This window comes from Rattus rattus, chromosome 9, assembly GCF_011064425.1.
Source record: "Rattus rattus isolate New Zealand chromosome 9, Rrattus_CSIRO_v1, whole genome shotgun sequence".
Taxonomy (NCBI): domain Eukaryota; kingdom Metazoa; phylum Chordata; class Mammalia; order Rodentia; family Muridae; genus Rattus; species Rattus rattus.
In genome coordinates, this window is record NC_046162.1 from 33,604,690 (window position 1) to 33,611,901 (window position 7,212).

General features: G+C 42.5%; 1 pseudogene; it reads left to right on the plus strand.

The window, feature by feature from the left end:
- The first annotated feature begins 1,971 nt into the window (after positions 1-1,971).
- Positions 1,972-4,055, plus strand: LOC116910264 (annotated as a pseudogene).
- The last annotated feature ends 3,157 nt before the right edge of the window (positions 4,056-7,212 follow it).

Sequence of the window (7,212 nt, forward strand, 5' to 3'; positions counted from 1 at the left end):
CGAGCCATCTCTCCAGCCCAGGTCTTAGGGTCTTAATGCTCACAATATGATCCACAAAACAGCAGCACACAGCAGCTTGGGGTCAGAATCTTGGGCCTTACCTTTCTACTGCACCAGGACCTGTGACCTGCCAAAATCCACAGCAGAACTGAGTGGACGCCTTGCTCCTGCAACAAGCACTTCATCCCCATTTTCTGGTCTGATTCTCCCTGCCACCTCCCACAGAGCTTCCCTGCCCTCCTCAGTTAGTGGAAGGAAAGGTGGATTTTGATGACGACTGGCCTCATGGTTGAGAACACGAATCTTCACGCTCCTTGTTTCTTGGATATTTTGTAGAGGGAGTGCTAAATTTCCATTGTCATTCATTTTTCAAGAAAATTACTTTAAAAAATGATTTGATCATATGAAGACTCTAATTAGAAAGTAATTCAGCGTACATCATAAGGCTATAAAATAGGGCTTAAAGATGCCAACGCCAAGGGAAGGACATGCTCTACTAGGGCTGGAGAGATGGCTGAGCAGTTAAGAGCATGGAGGCTCTTGCAGGAGACCCAGGTTGGCTCCCAGCACCACCCACATGGCCGCTTACAATCATCTATGACTCCAGTACCAGTAGCACAGCATCCAATGCCGTCTTCTGGCCCTACCGATGACCAGGGACACACATGGCACATAGGTATCTATGCAGACAAAACACTCATACACATACAGATTAAAATGGAACAAATCTTAAAATGTCTTATAGTTTTAAGAAAGTATTTACAAGGGAATTGCCAGTTCGGCCTTTTGTGTTTCCTGGGAAAACCCACAGTGAAATGTAAAAATCTTCTTCACTTCTCTAGAAGCTTCTGGTTTTCTGTGTCAGGGATAGATGAACTGTTACAGAGATTAAAGCGCAGAATTGGCTTTCTGTTTTTAGTCATTACTCTCTTAGTATAAATTAGTAAATCGAACCTTAATCCTGAAGGCTTAAGGGCTATTCACCGTCCCCAGGAGGGAGGGAGAGAGAGGGAGGGAGGGAGGCTCTATTTATTGGCTGCCATTCTTCTAGCCGACCCGAGAAAGCCCCCATGTCTTACTAGAGTCTTCTCCAGTGAGAAAAAACCTCAGCTCTAAGGTTGAGCTGTGACTTTTCATCATCCAGGCTTAAACAGGGAGTCAACAGGGACAAGGACTCTATAAAGGCATCCAACTGCAGAAGAAAGCAGCCGGTGAGAGGGCCTGCGGAAGTTAAAATGCCACTATCTCAACAGCACAGATGTTCCCACAAGCACATGCTTCCTATAAATTTCCCATCTTCCTTCCAAATGTAGAACTGAGTGCCACATCTAACTCATTCTCTTACTTTATTTAGACGAAGGAGTCTCTGAGTAGACTTGAGGATGCCCCTTGAGGATGGGGCGATGTGGATCAAGTTGCCAACTTTGAGGGCCACCAGGGCTGACTCCCTGTAACTCCTCATCAGAGGTACATATGCACCCTGGACACAGAGCACCTCAGGATGAGAATAGTCTGGTGTTACCTGAATCTGGACATGCAATGTAGTTTTTCTGAGTTTGTTTTTCTTTCTTTCTTTTTTTTTTTTTTTTTCCGGAGCTGAGGACCGAACCCAGTGCCTTGCGCTTGCTAGGCAAGCGCTCTACCACTGAGCTAAATCCTCAACCCCCTGAGTTTGTTTTTCTATTCTGCACAGTGACAACCGTTCTGAGGTCCACAAGCACATTCTGATGCTGTGTTACAAGCTTGAGAATAGACTATCAGGCTGGTCCTTCACAGCCTTGAAGTACCAAGTGCAGGGAGCAGTTAAGAGGAACCTGAACCAATCTGAGTTGCACAAACAGCGTTGTCCTCACCTGGAGGAACGGATGAGATCCCTGAGAGATATGCCTACGTGCTTTTGTTTTGGGAGTTTCCCTCTGTTAAATGATATAACTTCTAACTTTCAGACGTTGATATAGAGGACCTGAGAAGATGCAGTGAGTGGCTCTCAGCTCATCTATAAATGATAGATAATGAAAATTTGGAGGAAAGAATGGGGAAGAACTAAACAGGAGCCTTAGCTATTCTACGTTGACTGAGTATTATGGGATCCATGACCGGAACACCATTCACTTCTGACCCTCTGTCTCCACCTCTAGGGCCTCTCCTTGAATTCTTTATATATTATAATTATCAGAGGATCAAAAAAGAGTACATGAGAGAAATGTGCATACTAGATGTTCATTAAATATGAGAGGTGAATAAGTTCATGCAGTCAAATATGAATAAGTATTATAGAGATTGACCAGCTATGCATTTCAGCAAAATGAACTCCATAGGACTGTCCTAGCCTCTGAGGGTGCAGTTCAGTGGCATAGCATTGCCCTAGCATGTGTGAGATGGCCACCTTAGTTTCCAACATCCCCCTACTCTAAGTAAAATCCCTGTAGTATGTGGAGCCTGGCCAATTAAATCTTCCTTTTACATTCAGCTGCACTTTGTCCACCAAGGGACACGGACTCTTCCTGGGACTCTCTGGAAAGTCAGAGAAAAAAGAGGTCATTTTCAGGCTGTTCTTGTGGATATACTTGGTCAATGTCTGTGGGAACCTTCTCATCATCCTGGTCATCAGCTGTGACCTCATCTCCACTCATGTATTTCTTCTTGGCCAACCTCTCCAGTGTTGACATCTGCTTTTCCTCAGTCACTGTCCCCAAGGCTCTGGTGAACCACGTGTTGGGAAGCAAGACCATCTCTTACCCAGAGTGTATGACCCAGTTTTTTAAAATCATATTCAATGATGTGGATGGCTTCCTCCTGAGTGTAGTGGCCCTAGTAATCCTATCACTGTCTGTCACATACTCCACTATACCATGATGATGAGACCCAGACTCTGCGTCCTCCTGGTGGCCATAACATGGTTCATCACAAACCTGCAGGCTCTCTTCATGGTTCGACTCACCTTCTGTTCCCACAATGCAGTGAACCACTTCTTCTGTGACCCATACCTGTTGTGGTAGTTTAGCTAAACCACTTTGTGCTCCAGATGGGTCACATGTGCTCACCCACCCAAGAGCTATCTAGATTCAGACAGACAGACAGACAGACAGACAGACAGACACACACACAGACACACACACACACACACACACACACACACACACACACACCCCAGTTAATTTTAAATATTTCTTGACTAGCTCAAAGGTTGGGCAGTTCTAATCCTCCCCACAACTAGCACACATTTCTCTCCTGTAATTCTGGCTTAATGCCCTCTAATTCTATCTTTTATCTTTGTTGCCTTGGCTCCTTCTGGGTGGCCCCCTAGTCTTTGCTGCCCAATATGCTTCTGGGCAGCCCTTCCGGGAGCCGCATTCCTTTCTGCCTACATTTTGGATGATTTTTCTTCTGTTCTAAGTCTGATCCATCTCGTCTCCCTCTAAATCACCAGATCATCATGATTCTCCTCATTTCTCTCTCCCAGTCCCTAACCTGAGCAAACCTAAAGGTCCTGCCTCAGTCTACCTGCCCAGTCATTGGTCATTGTCTCTTTATTGATCGATTGAAAACCAACTGGGGACAAGGACTTTCAGCGTTTGGACATGCTGATGCCCAATTTTGGGGGCTGGTTTAATTCAAAGCATTAGAACCAATCCCCTACACATACCCTATCCTGAAGCTCTCTAGTTCTGATACCTTTATCAATGACATCACATCCTTCACTGTGGGTGGGCTGACCTCTATCACACCATTCATATGTATCACTGTTTCGTATGCCTTTCCAATGTATTGAAGTTCCCATCTATTCAAGGAATAAGGAACACATGTGGGTCTCACCTCACTGTGATCTCTTTTACAGGTGACCTGACCATCTGTTTGTACCCTTCATCCTCCTAGAAAAAGACATGGTGGCCACTGTCATCTTAATAGTGGTGACACCACTGAATCCCTTGATCTAAAGCCCTAGGAATCTGGTCATGAAATAAACCACAAGAAAACTAATTATGAGAAGGTTAGTTTCATCAAGATTCCAGAACTATAACATTTTAGAAGTAAGATCAGAGATGCCCAGTTGATCTAAGAAGCGCACTGCCATCTCTTAATGTTATATCATTCTGTGTATCCTTTGGAATTGGAGACTGACACATGTACGCAAACCATTCTCTCTCTCTCTCTCTCTCTCTCTCTCTCTCTCTCTCTCTCTCTCTCCCTCCCTCCCTCCCTCCTATCTATGTATCTTTTATCTATAATCTCTCTATCATCTATCAGTATCTGTCTAGCATCTATTTGCATCTATCTATCCATCTATTATCATATCTATTTATCTATCTATCTATCTATCTATCTATCTATCTATCTATCTATCATCTGTTTATCTCTATCATGTGTTCATTATCTATTTACTCTATCAGATACTTGTCTATCATATATTTATCTATCATCTGTTTATATCTGTCTGTCTATCTATCTATCTATCTATCTATCTATCTATCTATCTATCTATCTATCTAAATGAGACTGAGACCCAGAAGAATTATTTTACTGATGCAGTGAAACCCAGATGTATCTTTAAGGGTGAGTGTAGCAGCTAACACTCTGATTTGGGGCTGTAAATCATGAGTGAAAATTGTATATGCCAGACATTCATCAGCATTTAATCAAGTATAGATTCAGTTGTATCTAATCAAATATGATTAAACATTATAAAAACTAACCAGATATTTATCTCAACAAAACAAACACCATAGGATTGATTAAAGAGAGTTAATTTTCAAACAACAGCAAAGGAAATTTGCATAAAAATTTTGCTTGAGAGCTGTTTATAATAACTGAAGTTCCGATTTAATACACCATATTACAACATGGTTGTAACCAAACTACAGAATGGTCAAAGGTTCTGTAGACTAGAGATGAAAGTCTAGACATGGCTACAGGGCCAGAATGGTGGGCCAGAAATTTCCAGAAGCTAATCTCTCCAAAAGCAGTATCAGAAAACAACAATTATAATTATTTCAGAACTTTGAATCTAGCTTGGCCAGTTATAACAACCAGGAAGTTCTTCATGAGGGAAGAGTCCACAACTTGGTAAATCACCAGCGTTCCCTACTCATCAGCTCCACTGTGTACGTGGGGAGCTTCTACTTCAGAGGAATCCATGGAATGTTTTCCTACCAAAATGTGTGTCTGGGTGGTTTGGATGATCTAACAGAACTCCAAGGGAATGGCAGAAGTATACTTTGATTACAGCCATTTAGGCTGTAGTGGCTTTTATCAATAGTCTTTGTAGGAGAGTTCAGGGGTACTGTATGAAATAAGTCATTATGGCTCACTTTCAGTCTGAGAAATGTACTCCATCAAGAAGTACGGATAGTAGAAGACACCAGACTCTTGTGTTCCCTAGCTAACAGCTTGGCGCCTTTCTACCTGGGTGCTTTCAGTTCATCTCAGGATTGAAAAGTTTCGGATAATACAGAGTCTGCAGGTCAGAAAAAGAGGGGATATCAGGCCCCAGGCAGATATCTGGGATGGGGACTATGCTATAGGTCATAGCATTGTATCACCTTGAAAACTCCAGATGATGAACTCAGGGGACAATGTAGTGTGATTAGGTGTGAGAACCTCTATTTCTGTTGCTTTGTGGTGCTTGCAGTTAGGAGCCTAGCATAGCAGCCCTCTGAGAGACTCTACCCAGCAGCTGACTGAGATAAATGCAGATATTCACAGACAAACTTTGGATGGAGGTTGGAAACCCCTAAGGAAGAGTTAGGGGAAAGCTTGAAGTCCCTCAAGGAGAAGGTAACTTCCAAGGAGATGGAAGGCCAACAGTACCAATCAATCTGACATCAGGGAGCTCCCAGAGACTGAGCCACCAACCAAAGAGCATACATGGGCTGGTCCAGGGCTGCCTTGTCTGGCCTCATGGGAGAGGATGCGCCTAATCCTGCAGACACTTGATGCTCTAAGGTTGGGAGATACAGGGTGGGAGAGGCTCTACCTTCTCAGAGGCAGAGGGGAGAGGACTGGGAGGAACCAGCGTTTGGGATGTAAATTTGAAAAACTGTGAGAACCCCTGTTTTGTACCAAATAGGCATGCTGACATGTGACTCCAAGCTGACATGTGACTCTGCGGGGTCAAAAACAAAAGCATTTGGTTTACTCCTCTGAGTCTCCTCCAGTACTCTCACTATGGAGCAAGGATCAGTGTTTCTAATACTTTAACTTCACATGTCTCTTCTTTTTCTCTTTTGCCCAGGTTTTTAAAGAGACACCAGTCAAGTCACTGATCTATATAAGAATCAGAAACCTCAAGGATTTCAAATAGCAAAGAATGCCAAATAAGAAAACTTTATTTCACAAAAGTAAAACCTAGTCAGCTCTGCCATGCTCAAACAAGTGAAATAAGAATGACTGTCATGAATAATGCAGTGTGTTACTACATCCCAGAGACATTTGAAGGGAAATTAGAATTGTTTTTTTTTGAAGCAGTGCATCATGTAGCCCAAGTTGCCCTTGAAATTGCTTTTTAGTCAGAGATGACCCTGAACTTCTGATCCTTCTACTTCTGCCTTTCCAGTGTTGAGGGAACAGGGGAGCTCCACCTGGCTTTTGTGGTTCTGTGCATCAGACCCAGGGCTTTGCCATGCACAAAGGCAAACACTCAGAAAGCTAGGAGTATTATTCCCACCTCTACTGTGATTAGTTGGACAAATTAGATGAAAAGGGAAAATAGAAAAACTTTAGCAAAAGTGTCCAACTAAATAATAATAAACTCTTAGTCGCTCAATAATGAAACCTTAATTTTATATTTTCTAAAGTCAGAACCCCAGACCTGAATGATTCTGTTGGTGTTAATATTGATGATTCACAAACTGAGAAAAATCCAGTAGCACAAAACTTTTTCATACATACATGGAGTCAGAATAATCTTAGTAATGAAAATGTAAATGTTACAAGAAATCAAACTACATAACCACCAATATCAGCAGCATTGATATGGACTAAAGAAAAGAAAAATGGAACCTGCATCAGGAGCTCCATTATTAGAGGAACTAGTCAATTACCAAACCTACCCATTGTGATAGATGCTGCTATGACCATAGGTACTGATGCAGTAAAAGTAACAAGAGAAAATTAATAATTGTAGACGTACCCAATACACTCCAAATCAAAAGACTCCTTGACCTAACAAAGAGCCTTTTATCAAACACATAGAGCTAGAGCTAGGAATATAGG